Below are 18,263 nucleotides of genomic sequence, written 5' to 3'. Positions count from 1 at the left end.
AAACTACTGTATATAGAATGGATAAACAACAAGGTCCTACTGGATAGCACAGGGAACTATATTCAATATCCTATGATAAACCATAATGGAAAAGAGTATGAAAAAGAATGTGTATATATGTATAACTGAATCACTCGGCTGTACAGCAGAAACTAACAGAACATTGTAAATGAACTATACTTCAATAACATGAAAAAAAAAGAAAGAGAAAAGCTTGGGCTGGACAATGCGGGGCAAGTCTGAAAGGCGAGAGCACAGGCCTATAAAAGCAGCCCTAGCATGGCAGGATGGCAGGAGGAGGCCATAGGAAGGAGACAGGATATGACGTCAAAGCAAGTTTTCCCATCACACAGGAAGGAGGTAAAAGTCCTCTTTGGCTGAGAGGAAACCTTAGGATTAAGAGAAGAGAGCCTGAAGGTGGGCCGGAGGGCCTGTTCTTTGCCTCACTCCTCAAGGTCAAAACCAGCAGGGGCATGAAGACAGGATGGAAATACCCAGATAGGCTGAGGGAACTGAAGTGCCTCAGTCACCTGAGAACAGAGAAAGTATGGTAGCAATAATGGCACATTAGGCTGGGCGGTGGGGGGCGGGGGGGGCCTGAACAGCTCCCCTCCCCCAACCCTAGAACTATTCCTGTCCTCCAGTGGGGCACGGAAAAAATGTGAAAAAAATTCCTATAACAAACAGCCCTGAAATCTAAGAAACTGAACAAACTTATTTTTTTTGTACACAGTATATGACCATCACTAGTCGGCAGGGAGGTCAGTCTATTTCAATACTCGGGGACGCAGAGTAATGACGCAATGGCCACCGTGAACATAGACGATCACTCTGGCAGAGGAAGAGGATTCAGGAGGGTCTTGCCCAGACAATTAGATGTTCGTCTTGACTCACCTCATTTTTGCTTATTGTTCAAATGAATTACATGGCCCCAGTCACCTATCAGGGGCCCAGTGAGTGTAATTCAGAGATTATTGGTGAGCAACACTAATGATTACCACATTTTCCGTGGTAAAAGGGAGTCACTGTGCCAGCCACAGCCCTGGGAAGATTGGGGAGAGGTGACAATCCAGAGAAGCCTCAGGAGGGCGGAGTTGAGTCTCGGGGCAGCAGCGTTACTAAGCTGAGGTGGAACTGAGCTGCAGGGGTTTGTGGAGGCCAGGAGGAGATCCACACACCACACCAGCCATAGATGCTTCAGCAGAGGGTACAGAAAGCACGGAGGCCATGGCCATGGCTTGGAGGCGTGGGGCAGCAGAGCCACCGTGAGTAAAGAACAAAGGACAACACATGGACAAGGGCAACTCCCCCAGGCAAAAAAGCCACCAGGAATTCGGATTGCATTGAAAGAACTAAATTCAGAACTGACCATATGTAAAACTATAAGTGACTGAGTTATCTTGAAGTAGCAAAAGAAGTATATGTCACCATCAGAGGAAAAGGGGAGGCTGTGAGAAATTCCAGCCCAGTTACAGAGTAATATATAACGAGAGCTATATGGCTGTACATCTAAGCTGTGACTGGAACCTTTCTGCTACGATGAGTAAATGTGTGGTGGGCGTGAGGGGGACAGAGATTAGTGGCACTATAAAGTTTGGGACATTCATGTAGATAGGCCTCTATTTTCTCTGTGAATGAAGAGGCATGGTCATCTAGGACTCTACTCCGAGTAACCAAACCCTTGGAAACACGATGGTGGCCCAAGAGCCAGTAACTCGAAGTGATGTCCAGCTCAGGCAGCAGCAACACTAGTAGATACCCATGTTCCCGCCAGGGCAGGAACACAGCATCCTGGGTTTGGATACAGGGGAAAATAGAGTGTAGCACAAGCTCTTACCCATGCAGCACACGTTTGGTTCAATGATAGCCATGCACTCCTGGAGACAAGTCAAAGAACGGCCCCTGCCTCAGGGAGGGGCAGAGGGAGGCAGCAAAGATCCACTCATATTGCTTTGACATCTGCACTGAAGTCACATCGGTTGGCTCTGTGTAGCTGACGCTAATGAGGAAAAAGAGAACAGACTGAATGTTCAAGTCCTAGCTCTTCCAGCGACCCCCAAATTACAACCTCTCTGAGTCAGTTTTCCTGTCTGTAAAATGGGGAGAAGTGTAACTCCCTTAGGTGTTTGAATGAGGATCAAATGAGATAACTCATGGACAGTCCCTGACACACAGGAAGTATTTGCACACATAGGAAGCATTTGTAGAATATGATTTCCCACTCTCATTTTTGTCCACTAGTGATCCACCTGGTCATTCAGAGAATTTACATCCTGCCTTCCTTCATGATGTGAAGTACCCTTTAGCAGTCATGGTCAGTCATTTGGAATGTCAAATTCACAGGCACGTTGGACATGTTAGAAGTATAAATGTCAAGTGATGAACTACCGAAACAGTAATTGAGCTTTGACAATCCTCTCTCCTCTCTTCCTCCCAGGCAAGACCTGTTCTGTTGCATTATGTGACAACATAGGAGTAAAAGGCTGATAAGGAATTTCTTAAAGCTCCAACACTGCCCTTCAACCCAATGACAACAAAATTTAATTGAGTGGTCCTCCGTGGGTTTGGAACATTTGGGGATTTTTTCTTTCTTTTTTTCTCTCTCTTTTTTTTTTTTTTATAATGTGGGAGGTTGGAGGTATCTCTGCAAGATATTTCTGCATTAGACCTTAGGTACTATGGATCTTGAGTGAATTAGAGAGAAGACGGACTAATTCACTAACTGCAGTATTCTGGTTGTCTTTTTCTGCCATAAAAAATTTCCCAACACTTTGTGGCTTAAAAGAACAATTTAGTTTTCTTTCTCATGGTTCTGGGGTTGATGGGCTCGGATGGGCTCACTTGAGGTCTCTCCATGCAGTTGTGGTCAGATAGCGGGGCTGGGGTCCTCTGTGGGAGGCGGGTGGGCACAGGCCTGAGAAGGTCCCATGGAGGCAGTGGGGCACAGTGGTTAAGAGCAAGGGCTTTAGAGGTGGAGACCTTAGGCTCTGTTGGCTGCTTTGCCACTTTGTCAGCTCTCCTGCTCATGAGCTGTGTGGCCTTGGAGCAGATCCTTATCCTCTCTGAGTTCCATGTTTCCCATCTCTAAAAGAGGCTGACAATGCCTACTTTGCCTTGCAGACTTAATAAGGCAGTGAAGTACAATGTCCCATGTTTAGAGGATGCTTGGTAAGTGTTCGATGATGGCAGGAGGAAGTATTTCAGAAGCCAAAAGCGGAGATGCAGCCCAACAACCAAGAAATCCCAGTGCTAAGAAATTCAGTCGGTTCCAGGATCTCTGGCAATGACTAAAATCAAATATTCCCTGTACTACTTTAATCCAAGAAGGAAAAGCACACTTTTGATGAGCTAACTTGGTTATGGTTACTTGTTTCTACCTGCATCCATGTCCTTGTAGGGTGTCCCCAAAAGAAAACCATGGTTGGGGCTTAGTCTGGTGCTTTATAAATGAGGGTTTATTATTATTACTATTATTATTATTACAGAGGTTGTGTTTGGCTCTGGGGAGAGGGGACACTCAGATCACAGCATACTCTAAGTGGGTGTGTGCTGGGAATGCCCACTGCTGGTCCTTTGTACACAGCACCTTTCCAATAAACTGTCAGATCTCTCTGTGACAGCTAAATACATGCTTTAGACATATTTTAAAAATCAGGCATGCCAGGCCCAGCTCGGATTTCATCTCACTGAATCACCTTCTGTGTTGGGCTGTAGGAAGAAGGCAACAACCTCAAATACACATTAAGTTGCTTTCAGGTAGAATTACAGGACAGGGGCTGGGCTGGGGAAATGTTCCTATGATTTAAGGACATCAGGGAGGACCCTACTGCTTGAGTGTTTCAAGAACTATAGAAATTGGCAAGCATTTTGCGTTTTGTTTTTTTTTTTTTAATCTTTGTAGGGCTTTAAAACTCAACTTCAAGTACTGGTTAATAACTAGATAGGCAGCAACAATTTATATCTCCATCAATATTAATGCTGGGGACAAGCCCTCCACCCAAGTGACAGGAAAGCATCCAGAACTAATTTAAGTCCCCAGGCAGATTTAGAAAATTATTATGCCTCAACAGGGGGTAGAGTTGAATCTATCTGCTTTTGGCCCACTTTGGAAGATGATCTCTTCCCACTACAAATAAACAGATGACGGATAATGCAGGCCAGGGGTGGAGAGAGCCTGACTAGGTAATTTTAGCCATTGACACATAGATATTTTTGCTGCTCAACAAGATCAAGGCTAAACTTGGAGTGGGCAGAGTTCCTCAGCATCTTCCGTGGTCAAATATGCAGCTTGGCCATCAGTCAGGAGAGGAATGAGCACAGAGGATGCAGCCCCGTCAGCTCAGCTACACGGCTCAGCCAGGCTCTTCACGAGAAGGAGCTGTTTCTTTTTTTCTTCTTCTAAGGGAAAGGGCATTTTTTTAAAAAGACTGGCAAAAATCCTTGGCCAAATTTGGATTATGAGATCAAGGAATAAAATCATCAGCAAGATTAAGTGGAAATAGACATTGAGGCAATCAGTTAATCTAAAATTAGATGAAGTGAATACCTAAGGTCATTTAACAAGTATTTCTTGAAGCCTGAAGTAGGTACTCATCTGTGATTTCTGAATCTATTTTATTTGAACCTTGTAGAGATGGAAATGGATTTCCCAAGGTAATTAACCACCAAAATGATGTGACCACCAAAAATTAAGCAAGGCTTAGGCAGCATTAAAAGAAGTACAGAAACTAGAAAGAGGAAGGTGATGTCATTGCTCCTTTCTGTGCTGTGGGCTCCACACCACATTGTAAGAGGGAGGAGTGATAACGTGGGGCATGTGCAAAGGAGAGAAGCCAGGATGGTAGGGAGGTGCAAAACCCTGTCACATAGAGATTGTTCAAGAATAGGACTATCTGGGGGGGGGGGGTGGAGGCAGGGTGCTCAAGGGGCAAAGGGACATGATGCTTCTTCTTGTTTTGTTTTATTTATTTTTTAATTTGAAAGTCAGTCATGTGGTTTTAACTTGTTTATGTAGAAGTTCCAGGACAAATACTGAACATAAGCTGCAAAAAGTCCCTCAAGTACAGAATGGGGTGCCCCAGCGGCTGTGAGTTCCTTGCCATGGTGAGGATGGATGGCCCACTGACGGCGGTAGGGTGGAGGGATTTGAGCAGTGGATGAAACTGGATTCAGATGAGATGGGGTCCAGAGGCAGCGGTGTGCAATTGTTACATTAAGAGCTCAGCTCTAGAAACAGACAGACTTGGGAGCCTCATCACTTATTTCACATGACCCTGACCACTCTACTTAACTTCTCTGAGCTTCAGTTCCTTCATCAGGAAATGAAGAGTGCCTGTCTCATAAGGCTGTTTTGAGATGTAAACACATTAATGCATATAGAGAGCTTGACATGCTGCTTGGAACATCGTGCTTAATAAATGGCAGCTATTCTTACAATTAGTCATGAGTATTAGGCGTTTTACTACCCTGATAGTCAACTTTCCAAATTCTCTAGATTCAAGGAACTTAACCTATAACATTACGTTTCCAGCCACAAGGCAGCAGACAATTGATACCCTAATTCATGCTCTGGGATCTAGCTTGGAGGTGAGAAGCAGGAAGAAAGCAGTAAATGATGAAAGAGGAGAAAGAAATGAACCTGGACCCACATGCTCACAGACAGAAACAAAGCAGGGTGGGACCCATGAAATCAGGCCATGAATTTACAGGGAGTTCACTAGACTTTGACTTTTATGTGATTACTTTTTTGTTTGGCTTTTGTAGGAATAAAATATCTGTTGAATAACAAACAGGGGTTTTCCTGAAAGCTGATGCTTGTGGTGATTTTACTCAGTGACAGGGAGACTACTGGGGAAAAGGTGGTTAGAAAAGGGAAGAATGTGTTTACAGTTGTGCAAGGAAGATACTAAACATATAAGCAACGCCCTTCACACCATCCTCAGACCCAGCCTCGCATCTATTTGCATGAAGGTATAACCCATACATACAGGCACCAAACAGTCCTTTCTCACCTACTCTTCCTCCAAGCTCTGCTCCCCAGCTCTTAGTAAAATTAATGTAAAAGGACAGCTTTGCTCTAGGAAAGGACATTGGCTTTCCCTTGAGCAAGGACTTTGATTTGAGGACCAGGTGAGTGGATTCTAGTCCCACTGGGCTGGTGTGACTTGAACAAGTCACTTAATGTGTCAGTGTTCTCATTTACATGGCAAAGGGGGTAACCTAGCCCTGACTGATCTTCAAGAGGTTCTCCCATCCTAATGGTCTCTTACTCTCTAAAGCAGAGAGTAACAGCTTTCTCTGAAGTCTAGCATCTAATCCTTAGTTACCTGGCTCATGAACCACAATTCACCTGAAAGCACCCAGATACTTATGATGTTAGAAGAACTGGAAGAAACCTTGGAAATCAAAGAGCCTTTCCCCTTCAGTTTATAGATGAAGAAACTGAGACTTGGAATGATAAAGAAATTTTACCAAAGATAGACAGCTAATTAGACATCAGGCCAGGACTAGGGCCTAAGTCCTTAGAAATTCAGATAATCATTCCCACACATGTGTATACACATACACCATACGCCACATGGTGATATTTTAAGAGTGATATTTGTTGAATATAACTTAGATGCCATAAAATTCACCCATATTAATTGTACAATTCAATAATTTTTGAGTAAATTTACAGAGGTGTGAAACCATCACCACAATCCAAATTTGGAATATTCTTATCACCCCATAAAGATTTCTTGTGCTTATTTGCAGTCATTCCCTATTCCCATCACAGGCAAACATTGATCCATCTTGTGTCTCTATAGATTTACTTCTCTGGACATTTTATATATATGGGGTCATACAATACATGGCCCTTTTCCCAATTTTAGAGGGAAAAGCAGTCAATCTTTCACCAGTAAGTATGATTCTAGCTGTAGATTTTTCAGAGAATCCCTTTATCAAGTGGAGGAAAATATTTTCCATTTCTAGTTTATTGGAAGTTTTCATCATGAGTGAGTATTAGATTTTATCAGATGCTTTCTGTGCATCTACGGAGATGATCATGTAGGTTTTGTCCTTTATTCATATCATCCTATTAATATGATATTACATCAGTTTTGAGATATTAAGCCAACCTTGTATTCCTGGGAGAAAATCTACTTGGTCATGGTGTATAATATTTTTATATGCAGACAAATTCATTTTTCTAAGATTTTGTTGAGAATTTTTACATCTAGACTCATAAAGGGTATTGGTCTGTAGTTTTTTGGTGATGCCTTTGTCTGGTTTTGGTATTAGGGTAATACTAGCTTTATGGAATTAGGTGGGAAGTGGAAGAGTCTGTGGAAGACTTTTTGAAAAATTGGTATTATTTTTCCATTGAATGTTTTATACAATTTACCAGTGAAGACATCTGGGTCTACACTTTTCTTTGCGAGAATATTTTCAATTACTAATCAAACTCTTTGTTATGGGTCTATTCAGATTTTCAACTTCTTCTCCAGTCAGTTTCATTCATTTGTGTCTTTGTATGAACCTTCGTATTTCATCTAAATTGTCTTATTTGTTAGCATAAAGTTTTTTTCATAGTATACCCTTATAATCCTTTTAATTTCTATAAGGGTGGTAGTGATGTCTCCTTTTCCCTTCCTGGCTTTGATAATTTGTGTCTTCTCTGGTTTCTTTGTTTGTTTTTGTTTTTGGGTTTTTGTGGGGTTTTTTTGGTCAGACTAAATCAGGTTTCTCGGTCTCAGTACTATTGATATTTGGGTCCAATAATTTTTATTATGGAGTAGGCTGTCATGCATCATAGGATGTTTAGCAGCATCTCTGGCCTCTACCCACTAGATGGCAATAGAGTGTATGCGTGCATGGGCACACACACATACACACACACCAAGGTATGATAATTAAAGATGTCTCCAGAAGTTGGAAAGTGTACCCTGGGGTGCAGAATTATCCCCGGTTTAGAACCACTGGTCTAGGTAAAGTTTTAATTTTGTTGATCTTGTCAAATAATCAGCTTTTGTTTTCATTGATTTTGTCTTTATTTTTTGGCTGGTTTTTCATTTCATGGGTGTCTGCTCTAATCTTTAATTTCCTACTTTCTACCTGCTTTGGGTTTAATTCACTCTTTTTTTCTAGTTTCTTAAATTAGAAACTAGGTTATTAGTTGGGGGTACACAAGGTGATTTTAAGACAAATTATATTTCAGACAATTTGGATTTTAATAAAACTAGCCTCTTAGCTTGAAGAACTGTTTGTATATTAATAAACAGAAAATGGTAAGGAAAAGCTTTTCCCCAGCCCTAAATCTTGCCTTCCCTAAGCAAAATATAAAGTAAAATGAACTTAGATATAGTGCATTTCTAACCAGCTCTCTTACCTAATAATGCTGGTTTCCCTAAATGACATGAATTGTCAGCTTTTTCTTGAAACTTCTTTTTCACCTCCCATCTACATCCTGACCTCTTTTCATTCACTTACGCTGATTAGCTAACCTGATTGAACAATTGCTGCTGATTATGTAAGAGGATATTATCTTTTCTAAGTGCTATAAATAATGAATGAGACATGCAAGTGATTAATAAACAGTGATTGCTAAAGTAATCACTATCATAGTGGTGGAGATGCAGGCAATGAAGGAAGTACCTTTTGGAACAATTAGACTTTGAAACAAGGACATTTTCAGATCATGAAAGGACAGAGGAGACAGCATCAGGCACATTAGAAAAGAAAACTTAGTTTAGTGGCCAGACTGATGGTCAACCTCCATTCCAAGAGCAGGTGCTGAAGCTGGGATGGAGTTACTGCCAGGAGCTAAAGGGAGAGATGACTTTAAGCTTCCTTAGCAAGCATCAGAGCCAAGCCATGGAAACTAAACTTAGTCAATGAGCACCAAGGTCAGAGCAGAGCTGACAAAAGGAAAATGGATAAAGGTGAGGAACAGGAAAGAATGTGAATATCTGGGACAAAATAAAGAGGGCCCTGAGTAGAGGATACTTCCAGTTAGTTTGCAGGTTGCCATTCTGGTTCTCCAGGCATGGAGGGTGTGTGGATGGACCGGCAGGCTCATAGGTCACAGGAAAGCTGCCATCGGCTAGCAGCCAGTTCTGCCTGTGTGCTCTTATGCTCTGTCTACCTGTGGGGCACATGCATCGTCTGAAGGGCCAGCCCCAGTGCCTCTCCCTCTCTCAACCCCTATCCTTGTCCTAGTCCTTTTACCAGTCCCAAGTCATCTTCCTTTAAACTCCACCCTTTTAGTTCCTCTCCCTCTGTCCAGACCCAGCTTCTCGCTCACACACTGCATTACCCAGGCTAACTCCAGGGTTTTAGGAAATATTCTTTCTCTACCTCAAACCCTGCTTATTTACACAAAACATCAATTCTTCCTGTTTCAGGATATCCAGGGTGTGGCACCTCGCTGTTTACAGTACAAGAACACATTGTAGCATTATATAGCCACACAACTAGGAAAACGTGTGCTGGAGCTGAGATCTTGTAGGTACCCTTGCTTTGGGCTATGAGACATGTCTGTGAGCTGGCCAGTGAGGCATGAAAATAGATGAACGTTAGCAGAAGGAGGTTTAAAGAAAAGGGAGAAGGGAACCTACAAGGTACCTGTGCAGGGGCTTCGCATGTAATACCTGGTTTAGATTTTGCAATTCTGTAAAGGAGCTCTCATCTTCCTTGTGCTATAGAGGGGGAAAGTGAGGCTCACAGACCCTAAATAACTTGCCAACTATGGGTATGTGGAAGAGCTGGGGTTCCAACCGAAGTCTGGATTACCCCAAAGCTTTCCCCTTACACCACACTGCTTCACACACCACTCGATGGGGAACATGATGGTTACCTTGGTAATCTCTGTGGTCAGTTTTCCTTTGTCTAACAATAGTCCCTAGAAGAGAAAATTCCTGAAGAATGTCAGCTTGACTATGTTCTGACTCCCTTCACTCTGGTCCAGCTACTTCTACTGAGTCAAGCACTGCCATGACTGCAGTTGACAACGGTATTCATAAAAGTAGAGATGACTATGTGGGCAGGACTTTTTCCACCTGAGCAAGGTGAGAACCTGGAAACAGCAATGGAGACATTAAGGTCAAGGATTAGAATACTGTGGATCCATGAAGGGAACTTAGTCCACTGAGATCCATGGAACCCCACCTCTCACCCTAACGACACTACCAAGGGAATAGCCATTAGGCCTGGGCTCCTTGACTCTAAAATGCTGAGGAGGAGCTGAGGACAGGGATTTTCTTCTCTTTGCTCCTAAGACGGGAGAACCCAGAGAGGCTGAGAAACAGAACGGCTTCTTCCTGACACTGACACTTCAGTAGAGGATAATGAAGTGCCTGTTGTTCCACTACTGGCTCAAAGGAGCAGAGACCACCAAGTTTTTCATCGCTCATAGGACAGCCCTACTTCAGGTGCGTCAGCAGCTGAATCTGAGCCTAAGTGAGCAGACCATCAACTCAATTACCAATTATATGTAATGGTGTCTGGCAGTCAGAGAGGGGAAGAACAAAAAGAACCATTCTGAACAGGCCCTAGTGAAACAGAGCTGCTGACAGAGACTAACAACAAATTGAACAGGAAAGACAGTATTAAAGATAGTCAAGGATAATACAGAGATGGCTGTTAGTACTAAAAAAAAAACACTATTTAGAATTGAAAAAGTCAAAAAATGAATTGACAAAAGAATCACTATGAGATTCAAATCATAAGCCAGACAAATGGAAGAAATATTTCAAAGAACTGAGCAAAAATACAAACAGATAAAAGCCATGAGGTAAAAGATTAAAGGCTTGGAGAATATATTGAGGCAACTTGAAAAACAAATCAGTCCCAAAAGAAGAAAAAATAAGAGAAAGAGGTGAGGCCATTATTAAACATAATTAAGTCATAGAAGAACATATTTCTGAGCTAAAAAATGAATATGTGTCTGCACAGTAAAAGGGTTCACATAATTATATGTATAAAATACAAATTAAAGCAATGCATTGTGTGGTTTATATATACATAAAAGTAAAATGTTATACAACAACAGCACAAAGGAAAGAGGATGTACAGGGAAGTATGCTGTTAAGGATCTTAAGTTGTATATGAAGTGTTAAACATATTAATTCATGGTAGACTGTGATTAGTTGAGAACGGATGTTTTAATTCCTAAAGCAACCCCTAAAAAATAAAGCAAAGAGGTATAACTAAAATCCAACTGAGTATACAGAAAGGAACACTAAACAATATTCAATTAATCCAAAAAAAACCAGGAAAGAAAGAAAAGTAAACCAAAAACAGATAGGACAAATAAAACAAACAGCAAGACGGTGGACTTCAACCAAATCATGTCAATAATTACATTAAATGGACTAAAACTCTAATTTTTGAAAGTGATTGTCATATTGGCGTTCAAAACAAAACAACAACAACAAAAAAAACAAAAACAACTATATGTTGTCCACAAGAAATGCACTTTAAATATAATTCCACAGACAGGTTAAAAGTAAAAGGATGAAAAAATATATATTATGAAATCATTATTTATATTTTTTAAAAGATAGAGTGGCTATATGAATATCAAATTGGACTTCAAGACAAAGTGCATTGTCAAAGATAAAGAGGGACATATAAAAGGATCAAATCATTGAGAAATATAAACATCCTAAATGTGTATGCATGAAATAACAGAGCTCTAAAACATGTGATGCAAAATCTGATAGCACCAAAGAAAAAAAATCTGTAATTAAACCTAGAAATTTCATACTCCTGATAGAAAACGTAGACAAAAAAATCAGTAAAGATATAAAGCATAGGATCTCAAAGTGTGTTCTGGTTATCACTGGGGGCCCCTGAGACCCTTTCAGGAAGTCTGTGAACTCAAAACTGATTTATAATGATACTAAGAGGTTATGTGCCTTTTACTCTTACTCTATACTAGAATAAAGCACAAGAGGGTATCTTCACAATCAGACAAAGTTTCTTAGATGGGATACAGAAAGTACTAACACCACAAGAAAAAATATATAAAGTCTAATTACCAGAATTTTAAAACTTTACCAAAATTAGAAACACTACTAGCGGAATGAAAAGGGAAGTCATAGACTAGAAAAAATATTTGCAACAAATGTATCTGATATAGTACTTAAATGTAGAATATATAAAGAACTCCTACAAATTAAACAAAAGTCAATCAATTTTTTTAAATGGACAAATTACTTAAACAGATCCTTCACAAAAGCAGATATACAAATGGATAACAAGCATATAAAAAGGTAAATAACACCATTAGTCATCAGGGAAATGCAAATGTAAACCCAGATGAAATACCATCTCACTACAATCACTAAAATGAAAGTGTGACAACATCAAATGTTGGCAAGGATATGGAGTAACCTAAATTCTCATAGACCACTGGCGGGAGTACAAAATCATACAAACACTTTAGAAAACAAATTGGCAGCTTCTTAGGAAGTCAAGCATATACCAGGTCACATCATCACGCCTGAATCCCAGTCCCAAAAGCATTACGGTAAGCAAAAAAGGCAAACACAAAAGAGTATATTCTGTTGTTTCTATTACTTCTAGAAGTTCTATAAAAGGAAAAACTAATCTATGGTATATTTCAGTTTTATAAATTATGTTTCAGTAACAAATTAAAAGGAAAATCATTTCATTATCTTCACCATCCAAAAAATCCAGATAGTACGATCTCTAAATTCACCGAGCCAGGCACACCTGGATTGCACTTGGTCAACTCTTCCCCAATTTGGAATTCTATCTCCTCCTTCAGACTCTTAAACCTATGGAAGGTTTGATGTCTTACTTTTAAGAAGTTCGAATATTTTTTCCTTGTAGTCCAATGGGTCATCCTGCACACACTCTAGACATGTGTCTGCCACTTAGGAAATCACTGGTTTAAGTCCTTTGCATCAGGATTTTCTGCCACTTACAGCTGAAAGAATCTTAACTGATAAAGCTTGACATTGAAGAAGGGGCCAGATTGTGAAGGTGATTCTATCATGCTAAGGAAATAAGACTTTATCCTGACAATGAGTAGGTTCCAAAGTCTTTCAGAAAAGGGAGAGAAGTACCTAACAGTATTGTGCAGGGACTAAAGGCAGGGCCATCAGTTTTAAGTCTGGAAGAGGATGGTGGCCTGAATCAAGAGAGTGAAAATGGAGTGGAGATAAGGAGATGGAATTAAGAGGCACTTAGCAAGGAGAATCCAAAGATGTTCAGGTGAAAATACTGAGAGATCTTGATAGTGTATCAGATGTGGGAAGTGAGGGCATGAGAAGCATCGGGAATGATACCCAGATTCCTGGCTTGATATGTGGTAGAACCCTCACCAAGGAGGAAGCCCAGGAGGTAGAGAGGAGGACAATGATTCCCAGGTTTGGGCATCCCGAACCTGAGGTGTCCAGGATATTTCCAGTGGGCAGCTGGGAAAACAGGTCTGGTGCTCAGCAGTGAAATCCTGGCTACAGAGTTGACCCCTCGGGTGTCCTCTCTAGGCTGAGGCTCTTGCCTTATTGGCCTCTGTGTTGCAGCTCTTCCTTAGCACACACTGGTGTCTGAGAAATGCCCCATCTTTCCTCCCTGGCATCATTGCTGGTCCCTCCCTGCCCCTCACTACACTTGAGGAAAGCTGACATGGATGGCATCTCCCTCTCCTGCTCCCATTTGTTCTGTCTCGAGGTTTGGTGTCACCCCACTTCCAGTGAGAGGGCCCTAATGGAGCCTTCAAGTGTGCATGCCTGGTGACTGACTTCCCATTTTCTTCATCAAGAGCACAGACCTGTATCCATTCAACATTTATTGGGCTTTGCAACGTCCCAGGCTTTGTGCTAGAGATGAGATACATGGAAATGCAAGGGCATGGCTTCAGCCTTCAAGGAGTTTGCTTTGAAGAGACAGATATATTCAACTATAATGTGATACAGTGATTAGATTGACATGAGTATGGCTGAAATTCAGGAGGGCTTGAAGGAAGGGAGAGTGAGTCAGGCTGCAGAAATCAGGGAAGGTGTCCAAGGGATGATAGCCTTTGGCCTGACATTGAAGAATGTGTAAGAATAGGCTGGATACAGCAAGATGTATTCTAAACAAAAGATATTCTAAACAAAAGGCCTGTGTAAACACCCGAGGTATGAGAGAGCCTGGTGTGAGAGAGCCTGGTGTATTGGAGAGCAGGTGGTTGCAGACAGCTCAGTGTGGCTGGAGGGGAATGGGCAAGGATGGGAAAGCTTGCAGTGGGTCTGGAAGGAGAGCAAGTGATTTGTGGAGCAAGTGCTAAGCCCTGCATGGTGTTTAAAGCTTCACAGAGCAGTAGGGACAGGCTTTCTCTCATCAGGACTATCCTCTGGGAGAAGATCATTAACAGCCTGGAGCGGGAGAAACACAGCCTCCTCAGCATGATGGGGTGCTGGAGGAGGACACTTTGCTGGCCAGTCACGGTATTGGTGGCTAGAGCAAAACAGGCTATGCGGTCAAGGTGGGGCATTCCTGGGAGAGTCTGGCCAGGTGGCGACCAGAATTGGGCCCAGATACCAGCATCAGCTTGGGCTCCAAACATCCAGATGACCTGCATCAGAGCTGTACCAGGGCTCAGGCTCAGATGAGGCCATCGGACCCAGATCCCAAGCCTTAGCCTAAGTGCGGTTCCTTCCTGGAATAGGGGTAATTAACTCTAATGGACATGGCACGGCGACCAGGGTCTCAGGGGAAGCAGTAGTCATGGCAAGAGCCACGGGACCACCAGGACTCATACAAGCAAAGAGACTTTGGCCCCAGGCATTGCAGCAGCAGTTACAATGGCCACAAGATGGGGGAGGAATACAGGACAAAGAGAGAGGGTCAAAAGTGATGGCCAAGGATGGACGCAGCTCCCCCTATACACATGCAAATGGCATAGCCTTGGCCCAACAGTGCCCACAAAGACATCCTGTGAGTTTCTGCATTAGTTTATTGGCTATGAGTGTTTTTATGACCATAGTCTTTGATTTTTACCCCATGTGTTAGTGGGGCAAGGAAGAAATCCTATTAAAAGTCTCATACTATCCATAAAAGCAGCCATATTTCACAAAATTTGAGAGGCCACATATTGTAAGAAGCACCACTATTTTACCTACCACTAATACGGTAAAATATTGCCAATCAATTATAAGATACAACCAATTGTAAGGCATTTCGTTGTCATTAATCTTGTTGCCAAATATTTCCTGTTTTCCCCCCATTCTGGGTACATGAGGGGACACTTCCTGACAGCCTTGTGACTGGATGAAGTCATGTGACTAATTTTGGCTAATTAGTTGTGAGTGGAAGTGACCAACTAATTACTTGTGAGTTGGAGACCTTTTAGGCACTTTTTTCTAATCCATGCAAAGTTACCACATGGGCTAGAGGCAACAGTAGACACAGTACACAAGATGTGTGACTTGCTAAGATTACACTGAAATCCAGCCCTGAGCTGGAAGTCAGCTCTGACAAGTCCTCCTTTGTGCTTCTGCTTCCCCAGCATTAGAAAAGGCCATGGTTTCTGAGATTAATGAAAACTACTATGACTCCAGGAAGATGTTTCAGAATATACAACTAGCATCAACTAACACATTTTTAAACAAAGACATGTGTTTTCAAATGAAATGATAACAAAGCACAACTTTAAGACATAATAAAAATGCCATACTTGACCAGGGAAAACTTTCAGGACTGGGAAAATAAAACATATATGTTATGTTAGTTACTTTTCCTGTCCACCATCACTCACTGTATTTGGTCTTCTTTTGGAGAGTTGATATTTAGAGCATTTGGGAATTCATATGGAGAGCAAATGCTTTGACAGGGTTCTAATTCAGTCCTGAGATACCCAAGATTAGAGACAGAGAAGGATTTATGAGCTTTAGTTCCAAGAATTAAAGAGGCATAACTGACAAAGACTCCCTCCCTGAAACTTCTCAGAAGAATAGTTGGGAAATATAGACCAGGGAACAGGCTACAGGTTCACAAATGACGTTTGGAAAGGTTGAGCTCTATCCACAATTACCAGTTTTGTTTCTTCACATCTGTGCCCCTATTTGAAGAAGAAGCAGGAGGTCTTTGTACTTGTTGATGGATAGAATTTCCAGGACTTTCCAGATTTCAAAGGCCTTGTTCCATTCTATCCATAAGTATATTTAAGCTTGGGAGGTTGTGTGTTGAAATTTCCTAGTTTGGGGTTCAGAATACATGGTTGCTATAGGAATTGGTTGGACAGATGGGCTCTGGGGAGCTTGCATCCAAATTCACAGCCACTGGGAGAACAGATGCTACTAAGAATATGAGAACAAGCAGGTGAAAGCTTCTTCTTGGAAGACAGAAGGCAGCACCAGGACAGGCCTGGAAATGGAAAAGTGGACCCTGGGTCTTCTAGCAGAAAGGCCCAGCAAGTTTCATAGAAGTGAAATGATGAAAATAGTGCTTGCAAAAGTGTCATTTGGGGGCTTCCCTGGTGGCGCAGTGGTTGAGAATCCACCTGCCAATGCAGGGGACACGGGTTCGAGTCCTGGTCTGGGAGGATCCCACATGCCGCGGAGCGGCTGGGCCCGTGAGTCATAATTGCTGAGCCTGCGCGTCTGGAGCCTGTGCTCCGCAACAGGAGAGGCCGCGATGGTGAGAGGCCCGTGCACCGCGATGAAGAGTGGCCCCCGCTTGCCGCAACTGGAGAAAGCCCTCGCACAGAAACGAAGACCCAACACAGCCATAAATAAATAAATAAAAATTTAAAAAAAAAAAGTGTCATTTGGGACATCTCAGTACAAATAAGCAAACTTAGCACCCAGACCTGGGACTCTAAATACCATGCTCCCCTGAAAGGAATCAGTGTTCTTTGAAAAAATGGCTGCTTTTAGGGGTGGGCTTGGGAAATTACTAGATGAACCTGGAACATCTTGCTGCACCAGAAAGTAGAGATGTGTTAAAGGAATATGGGGACATGTCAAAAGGATAAGGCGTTAGCTTAAAGAGACTCAATCTAGGACAATTTGAGCCTCAAAATAAATATTGACAGTACAGATTATAACCCACCGAATGCAATAAGACTCCATGTGTCTGTACTTATGTAGATATATAAATAAATAATGAGAAAGAAGAAAAAAATCTCTTCCTTGCCTTAGAATGGTACCTAATAGATATAGATATAGAAGACATGATGAAATAAATATGGAAGGAGTGGTGGAATTAGAAAATAATTAGCATTGGGCAGCAACTAAGAATCACCATGATGCTAAAACCAACGAGTGAAAGTTTGATGAGAAACATAATCTTTACATAGTCTGGAAGTATCTCCCACAAGACTCTTATTAATTACAAATGGGGAAAAAAGTTACTTTACAGTGTACTAACGTCACAGACACCACTTTCCCCAATTGCTCAGTTATAACCTATAATGGGCAATAGGTATCATTTGCCTTTTGAGATAATGTACTGAGAAAAACACATCATTATTTCTGTGGTGTTACTTCCAAAAAGGTATAAACTAAATCTAATCGTGGGAAACATGAGATAAAGCAAAAATTAAAACATTCTACAAATTAACCGGCCAGTAATCTTCAAAAACGTCTAGGTCATAAAAAAGACTGAGGAACTTGAAGGAGATTACAGAGACATGACACCTAAATGTATCATGTGAGCCTAGATTGGATCCTAGATCACAAAAATACATTCACACATTAGTGTGACAAGTGACGAATTGTGAATGTAGATTAGATAATAGCTGTATGAATGTTAATTTCCTGGTTTTGATAACTGTACTATAGTTATATAAAAGAATATCATTGTTTAAAAAAATACACCTTGAAGAATTTAGGCATAAAGAGACATTATATCTGCAATATACTTTCAAATGATTCTGAAAGAAAGAATGATAAATCAAACTGGTAAAACATTAACATGTTGAGAATCTGGGTGAAGGGTATATGGGAATTCTTAACAATATTTTGGCAACCTTTCTACATGTCTGAAATTATTTCCTCAAAAAAAGTTTTTTTAAGAGAATGAATGAAAGAGAACCTTCTTACACTGTTGGTAGGAATGTAAACTGGTACAGCCACTATGGAGAACAATATGCAGGTTCCTTAAAAAACTAAAAATAGAGCTACCATATGATCCAGCAATCACACCCCTGGGCATATACCTAGAGAAAACCATAATTCAAAAAGATACATGCACCCCAATGTTCATTGCAGCACTATTTACAATAGCCAGGACATGGAAGCAACCTAAATGTCCATCAACAGAGGAAT

At 41.4% G+C, this 18,263-nt stretch overlaps 1 long non-coding RNA gene across 1 annotated transcript in view; it reads left to right on the top strand.

Moving 5' to 3' along the window:
* Positions 1–2,897: 2,897 nt before the first annotated feature.
* LOC309663721 overlaps positions 2,898–18,263 on the top strand; it is a 37,630-nt gene continuing 22,264 nt past the window's right edge. Inside the window, exon 1 of the long non-coding RNA XR_014265426.1 lies at positions 2,898–16,755. This is a non-coding gene — a long non-coding RNA (uncharacterized lncRNA). The remainder of the gene's footprint in view (positions 16,756–18,263) is intronic.

This window comes from Balaenoptera physalus (assembly GCF_965194825.1).
Source record: "Balaenoptera physalus genome assembly, chromosome: 7".
In the NCBI taxonomy this organism is placed as follows: Eukaryota; Metazoa; Chordata; class Mammalia; order Artiodactyla; family Balaenopteridae; genus Balaenoptera; species Balaenoptera physalus.
Note: the sequence above shows the minus strand (reverse complement) of the source record. Positions and strands in the feature narration are given on the sequence as shown.